We start from the raw sequence: 8,369 nt of genomic DNA, 5'->3' as shown, positions 1-8,369 counted from the left end.
ATAATTGGGGCATACCAGGCGTTGTGACTTTAAATATATACCATATACAATATACATATACATGTATATGTATATCTTCTAGGCTGGGCCTCATTTTAACTAGCTTCTGCCCATTATTCTTATCCTGCCATCTGGTGCCCTAGAGAGTAAGTCAATCTGCTCTTCTTTGTGTCAGATGCATAAGTACTTGAAAACAGCTATCTTGTCCCCCTTGGTTGCTCTTCTTGCACATTTTCCAGTGTCTCAACGTTTTTATATCATGGTGACCAGCACTCAACTATGTATTCTAAGTGTTGTATTGTGTAAAGCAATTCTATATTTTCTTGTTGTCTTCACATTATTCCCTCTTGATGCAACCTAGGACTACATTGGCTGTTATTGGCAACTGCAGCACAATGCTGGCCAAGAGGAACTTGTCCACTCATCATGAACCCCAGGGATACATGGCCTGCCCTTTTGGAGATCTCCCAGAGGCAGACACCATTTTCATTGCACTCACAATTCCTTAACACAGTCTACAAAGTGTTAAGGTAGCAAAACAGAACAATTTGTCCCACTCCCAGTGACCAAGAAGCAGCCGCCTTATTGACACAGGCAGCCATGGCAAAATGACAGCTGCTTCCACAAGTTCACTGCATGGCCTACGGATGAATCCCGGGCACAGTCAAAGGAATGGCTCCTTCTATTAGGCAGTCACACAGCCCAGAGATACATGCCCTGTCCCCTTTCCCCACATGAGATTCAGAGATCTTCAAAAGGTATGGAGGAGGCTGTGATGCCTGGTAGGGTGGGAGTCAGGCCTAAGGACTGCAGGGATCCAGTAGAAGTGGAGATCCTGTTTGTGTTTGTGGGGGGGTGGGGAGGACTAAGGAACCATGTGGGGAGCCTATGGGGGACGACTGACCTATTGGGACCTGTGAGGAAGGGAAAGGGCTAGGAGGACCCAAGGGTGGGATTCTCCAAACTCTGAAGTAGCCACTGTTGAGCTTAACAATTTGCCCATTCATTTGACGGCTTCATCAGGAAGAGAAGCAAAATGATCAGCCAGTATTCAGATGAGGCCAATATTCAGTGTTCTCACCTACACTCTCAACGGCAGTTCAAAATGAAATTCAAACCTTCTCCAAACTCATCAACTTTTGCCTCTTATATGTTTAGTTGTATGCAATAAGGAAGGGGTGTCAAACCCAAGGCCCAGGGTCAGATGCGGGCCGCAGGGGGGTTAAATCCGTGCCGCAGGGCTGTCGTGAAAACATCGGACTGGCCCATGGTGCCTCTGTCAGCATTTGCACTGGCAGAGGATTGCAGGAGGCCATTGCAACTAAAAATGGAGGTTGCGGGGGACGCAGGAGACCCTCCTGAGCTCCGTTTTTATTGATAGAGGGTTGCAGGAGACCACTGCAGCCGAAAATGGAGCTCGAAATCCCATTTTTGTTGGTAAAGCACTCGGGCTTCCACAGGCGCCCCCAACACAAGTGACGTCAAGATAGCTATGCCCCCCTGTCCACTTCCACCACAGCCCTCCACCCAGGTCAAACAGAACCATGATGCAGCCCTCAATGAAATCTAGTTTGACAACCCTGCGATAAGGAGACATTTTGGCCAAAAGTACTATCCACACTGGCCATTTGAAAGGCGCTCCCATGTGAGTCCTCTCGTGTTTCACTAGGTTGGAATTGCATTGAAAACTTTTTCCTAAATAGGGCATTCCGTGTTTTTCATGTGACCTCTGATGTATCACCATGTTGGAATTCTGACTGAAACTTTTGCCACAAAGAGAACACTGATACGGTTTCTCCTTTGTGTGTCCTCTGGTGTTTAACCAAACTGGAATTCTTGGTGAAACTTTTCCCACAGTCAGCACATTCAAAAGCATTCTCTCCTGTGTGTATCATCTGGTGATTTGTGAGCTATAATTTTGTAGTGAAACCTTTTCCACAGTCAAGACATTCAAAGGGTTTCTCTCCCGTGTGAGACCTCTGATGTTTCATCAAGTTAGAATTCTGAGTGAAACCTTTGCCACAAACGGGACACTCATTCGGTTTTGCTCCTATATGAGTTCTCTGGTGACTCATGAGGTAGAATTTTCTAATGAAACATTCCCCATATGGACACTGACATGATTTCTATCCTCTGGTGTTGCACCAGGCGGAAACTGGAACTGAAACTTGTCCCACAAACCGGACACTCCTACGGTTTCTCTCCTGTGTGAGTCCTCTGGTGTGTCACTAGGTGGGAATTCCGATTGAAACCTTTCCCACAATCAGGACATTCAAAGGGTTTCTCTCCTGTGTGAGTCCTCTGGTGTATCACTAGGTTGGAACCCTGACTGAAACCTTTCCCACAGTCAGGACATTCAAAGGGTTTCTCTCCTGTGTGAGTCCTCTGGTGTTGCACTAGGCTGGAATTCTGACTGAAACCTTTCCCACAGTCAGGACATTCAAAGGGTTTCTCTCCTGTGTGAGTCCTCTGGTGTATCACTAAGTGGGAATTTGTGCTGAAAGCTTTCCCACAGTCAGGACATTCAAAGGGTTTATCTCCTGTGTGAGTCCTCTGGTGTCTCATCAGGATGGAATTCTGACTGAAACCTTTCCCACAGTCAGGACACTCGTACGGTTTCTCTCCTGTGTGAGTCCTCTGGTGTATCAACAGGACGGACCTGTTACTGAAACTTTTCTCACATTCAGGACATTCAAAGGGTTTCTCTCCTGTGTGAGTCCTCTGGTGTTGCACTAGGCTGGAATTCTGACTGAAACCTTTCCCACAATCAGGACATTCAAAGGGTTTCTCTCCTGTGTGAGTCCTCTGGTGTATCACTAGGTAGGAATTCTGACTGAAAGCTTTCCCACAGTCAGGACATTCAAAGGGTTTATCTCCTGTGTGAGTCCTCTGGTGTCTCATCAGGATGGAATTCTGACTGAAACCTTTCCCACAGTCAGGACACTCGTACGGTTTCTCTCCTGTGTGAGTCCTCTGGTGTATCAACAGGACGGACCTGTTACTGAAACTTTTCCCACAATCAGGACATTCGAAAGGTTTCTCTCCTGTGTGAGTCCTCTGGTGTGTCACCAGGCTGGAATTATCACTAAAACCTTTCCCACAAATAGGACATTTAAAGGGTTTCTCTCCTGTATGAGTCCTCTGGTGTATTACTAGGCTGGAATTCTGACTGAAAGCTTTCCCACAGTCAGGACATTCAAAGGGTTTCTCTCCTGTGTGAGTCCTCTGGTGTCTCAACAGGATGGACTTGTGACTGAAACATTTCCTACAGTCAGGACATTCAAAGGGTTTCTCTCCTGTGTGAGTACTCTGGTGTATAACTAGGTAGTAATTGTGACTGAAACCTTTCCCACAGTCAGGACATTCAAAAGGTTTCTCCCCTGTGTGAGTCCTCTGGTGCATCACCAGGTGGGAATTCTGACTGAAACTTTTCCCACAGTCAGGACATTCAAAGGGTTTCTCTCCTGTGTGAGTCCTCTGGTGTCTCATCAGGAGGGAATTCTGACTGAAACCTTTCCCACAGTCAGGACACTCGTACGGTTTCTCTCCTGTGTGAGTCCTCTGGTGTATCAACAGGACGGACCTGTTACTGAAACCTTTCCCACAATCAGGACATTCGAAAGGTTTCTCTCCTGTGTGAGTCCTCTGGTGTGTCACCAGGCTGGAATTAGCACTAAAACCTTTCCCACAAACAGGACATTTAAAGGGTTTTCTCCTGTGTGAGTCCTCTGGTGTATCAACAGGACGGACCTCTTACTGAAACTTTTCCCACAATCAGGACATTCGAAAGGTTTCTCCCCTGTGTGAGTCCTCTGGTGCATCACCAGGTGGGAATTCTGACTGAAACCTTTCCCACAGTCAGGACATTTAAAGGGTTTCTCCCCTGTGTGAGTCCTCTGGTGTGTCACGGGGAATTCCGACTGAAACCTTTCCCACAATCAGGACATTCAAAGGGTTTCTCCCCTGTGTGAGTCCTCTGGTGTGTCAACAGGATGGACTTGTAACTGAAACTTTTCCCACAATCAGGACATTCGAAATGTTTCTCCCCTGTGTGAGTCCTCTGGTGCATCACCAGGTGGGAATTCTGACTGAAACCTTTCCCACAGTCAGGACATTTAAAGGGTTTCTCCCCTGTGTGAGTCCTCTGGTGTGTCAACAGGATGGACTTGTAACTGAAACTTTTCCCACAATCAGGACATTCGAAAGGTTTCTCCCCTGTGTGAGTCCTCTGGTGCATCACCAGGTTGGACCTGTCACTGAAATCTTTCCCACAGTCAGGACATTTAAAGGGTTTCTCCTGTGTGAGTCCTCTGGTGTATCAACAGGACGGACCTGTTACTGAAACTTTTCTCACATTCAGGACATTCAAAGGGTTTCTCTCCTGTGTGAGTCCTCTGGTGTTGCACTAGGCTGGAATTCTGACTGAAACCTTTCCCACAATCAGGACATTCAAAGGGTTTCTCTCCTGTGTGAGTCCTCTGGTGTATCACTAGGTAGGAATTCTGACTGAAAGCTTTCCCACAGTCAGGACATTCAAAGGGTTTATCTCCTGTGTGAGTCCTCTGGTGTCTCATCAGGATGGAATTCTGACTGAAACCTTTCCCACAGTCAGGACACTCGTACGGTTTCTCTCCTGTGTGAGTCCTCTGGTGTATCAACAGGACGGACCTGTTACTGAAACTTTTCCCACAATCAGGACATTCGAAAGGTTTCTCTCCTGTGTGAGTCCTCTGGTGTGTCACCAGGCTGGAATTATCACTAAAACCTTTCCCACAAATAGGACATTTAAAGGGTTTTCTCCTGTATGAGTCCTCTGGTGTATTACTAGGCTGGAATTCTGACTGAAACCTTTCCCACAGTCAGGACATTTAAAGGGTTTCTCCCTGTGTGAGTCCTCTGGTGTGTCAACAGGATGGACTTGTAACTGAAACTTTTCCCACAATCAGGACATTCGAAAGGTTTCTCCCCTGTGTGAGTCCTCTGGTGCATCACCAGGTTGGACCTGTCACTGAAATCTTTCCCACAGTCAGGACATTTAAAGGGTTTCTCCCCTGTGTGAGTCCTCTGGTGTGTCAACAGGATGGACTTGTAACTGAAACCTTTCCCACAGTCAGGACATTCAAAGGGTTTCTCTCCTGTGTGAGTCCTCTGGTGCCTCAACAGGATGGACTTGTACCTGAAACCTTTCCCACACTCAGGACATTCAAAGGGTTTCTCTCCTGTGTGAGTCCTCTGGTGTCTCAACAGGTTGGAATTCTTGCTGAAACATTCCCCGCAATCAGAACATTCATATGATTTCTTTTTTGTGTGCATCCTTTAATATATTACCAGGCTGGAGTTCAGAGTGAAACTTTTCTCACAGTCAGGATTCTCCCTGGTGGGAGTTCTCTAATGTATCACCAAGTTGCCAAGCTCAGTTCCTTGGGAGCACATGTAGGGCTCCCCTATGTGGGTCCTTCCATGAACCAACCACAAGGAGCAGTTCTGACTAAAGCTTTGGCCACATTAGTATTGCTTTTCTCCAATGTGGATCATTTCATGCACACTTAGTTGTGATTTGAAATACGCACTTTGCCCATGATAGCCACATCTGTGGAGCCGCAAAAGGGGATCATGTCACCGTAAAACATGGCAACCGTCATAAATGTGAGTTAGCTGCCAAGGATTCAAATATAGATCACGTTACCATGGGGCTTCTGCAATAGTCATAAGTGTGAAAAATGGTCATCAGTCAGGTTTTTCAGTGGCCCTGTCACTTTGAATAGTTACTAAATGAACTGTTATAAGTCGAGAACTACGTGTAATGTATCCTTGTGTTCTGCATATTCTACGTTTTCCAGTTCGAAATCTCTTCTTGATTACCTGCTGGGGAAGAAGGAGAATTTTGTGGATTTCTGTAGGAGATGGAAATGTTTTGATTTCTGGCTTGATTAACTTTCCTTTTTAACGTTGCTTGTTATTCTCAGGTATCCGGAGTTCTCTTATTGGCATCCTCTTTGCCTGTAAGATTCAAAGAAATTGCTTATAAAATGGTTGCAGAAGACATACATATTAAAAAATAATACCATATACATTAAAGGTAAAAAGGAAATATCCCAAAATGCTAAAATAACCTTAGATTAATTATGATTTATTTGACACATTGAAGATTACAGAGACACAAGTTCACATTGGTATGCAACCATGGAATTCTCTGGTTGACTTGGGTCAATACAAATTCTTAGAATAGCAATTATTGGCTAGAATCGCTGTAATTAAGATGACTACAGTATATAACAGAATAATAGAGTGGGAAGGGACCTTAACGGTCTTCTAGTCCACCCCTCAGAAGTGGCCGTCAAATCTCTTTTTGAAAGTTTCCAGTGATGGAGGACCCAAAACTTCTGAAGGCAAGCTATTCCATTGGTTGATTGCTGTAATTGGTAGGATTTTTTTTTTGAGTATATTTTTATTATTTTTACATTTAAAACAATGCAGTACCGCAAAGTCAAAGTGAACATACATTCACATTATATAGCCGTGTTGGGGGGGAGATGCCATCTGTAGAACATCTTATAAAATTTTTCTTTATACGACGTAGCCAATGTTAGTTTCCGATTAAGTATCCAAAGTTTTTACCACTTAGCCAATTCCCCATTATAATCAAATTTTTTCACCCAGGAGACCATAATTTCTTTGACATGTTCCTCCTCTAGCTTATGTTCCAAGAAAAATCTATATAACACTTTGATCAACCTGTTGTCTGTCTGCATCAAAGGTTTATCTAAAATTGTGTAATCTTTGGTAATACCTTTCTTCTTCCTATCCTGTGCAAACCTTGGTTGTATCTGTAAATAAGACCACCATTCTACTTGGAATTTTCTTTTAGTTATAGGTTGCATCTCTCTTTGGTTAGTTTCCATCCATCGTTTCTTTTGGTACTTTGGAAAATAAATGGACGTCTTTGTCTTCATAGGAGCCCCTCAAATATTGGAACACTGTTGTTATGTCTCCGCTAGTCCTTCTCATTAGACTAGACATGCCCAATTCCTATATGTAAAAAAAAACACTGTATACATTAAAGGTAAAAAGGAAATATTCCACAATGCTAAAATAACCTTCGATTAATTATGATTTATTTGACATATTGAAGATTATGGAGATCCAAGTTCACATTTGCATTCAACCATGACTTGGGTCAATACAAATTCTTCGTATAGCAATTATTGGCTAGAATCACTGTAATTAAGATGAATACAATATATAACAGAATAATAGAGTGGGAAGGGACCTTAAAGGTCTTCTAGTCCATCCCTCTGCTCTACCATTTCAGAGGTGGCCATCAAATCTCTTTTTGAAAGCTTCCAGTGCGGCAAAAGAAAAAAGCGGCTTTTGCCCGCCCCACCACTATGTCTGATATAGAGGTGGGGTGGGAAAAAGCCGCTTTCTTTCTACGTCCGACATAGAAGTGTCCTGACTCTATGTCGGACATAGCGGCGGGTCGGGCAAAAGCCGCTTTTTAAAAAAAAGGTTTTTATTAACAAACATGTAAAATACACAAACACAAAAATTAGACGTACACCACATTTATACAATACAGTACGAACGGGAACTTCCTGTTTTTTATAATAGCAATCATCAATCGATACCGCTCACCTTATATTATTTCCCCTTGTATTGTATTTCATTTAGATTTCATCATGCTTAACCCTCTTATTTTACTCAGAACTATTATTTTTGAGTTTTGTTATATTCTTCCATTGATTTTTGTTTCTTTCCTCCATCCACCTATATCATTTATCCCATATCTGGTAGAATTCTGATTCTTCCTTTCCCTGGATTTCTTTTAGTTAGTTTATCCATTTCGCCACAATCCATAATCTTTCGTATTATTTCATCTTCATTTGGGATTAATTTGTTTTGCCCGCCTCTGGGCAAAAGAAAGAAAGTGCCAGCCCGGCTGCAGAGACGGGTAAAAGAAAGCTGGCCAGCTGCCCTCGCTGCCTCTTCTACCACCCTCCCTCTTCTCAAACAAACTCTCTCTCAAATTGAGAGTTTGTTTGAGTGAAGAAACAACACACGCACACACACACACAAAAACACATATATTACTTTAAAAATTACATTAATTTTGAATTCCTCCCCTCCCTCCGACCCACATACCTTTTCCAGCTGTTTCACAATCACAGAGGATTTCAACTCTGCTCTTGCCTGCCATCATGAAAATGTAAAAATATAAAAGGAAAAAGGCAAGAGCTGCTGAGGTCAGGCTGGGTTACTGGCTGCCAGAGTCCCCAATGGATGACTCTGCTTAAGTGTTTAAAAAAGCCTCTTAAAAAACGCCCTCTACAGGAGGAGCAAGAGAACCACGTACCCTACCTCATCTACAT

The 8,369-nt window shown here is 43.6% G+C and overlaps 1 pseudogene; it reads right to left on the bottom strand.

Annotated features, from left to right (window-relative positions):
- Nucleotides 1-344: 344 nt before the first annotated feature.
- On the bottom strand, nucleotides 345-6,831 carry LOC116503100 (annotated as a pseudogene).
- Nucleotides 6,832-8,369: the final 1,538 nt, after the last annotated feature.

The sequence above is a fragment of the Thamnophis elegans genome, chromosome 2, assembly GCF_009769535.1.
Source record: "Thamnophis elegans isolate rThaEle1 chromosome 2, rThaEle1.pri, whole genome shotgun sequence".
NCBI classification, from domain to species: Eukaryota; Metazoa; Chordata; class Lepidosauria; order Squamata; family Colubridae; genus Thamnophis; species Thamnophis elegans.
The sequence above is the reverse complement of the archived record's forward strand: the minus strand, read 5'-3'. Positions and strand labels throughout refer to the sequence as shown.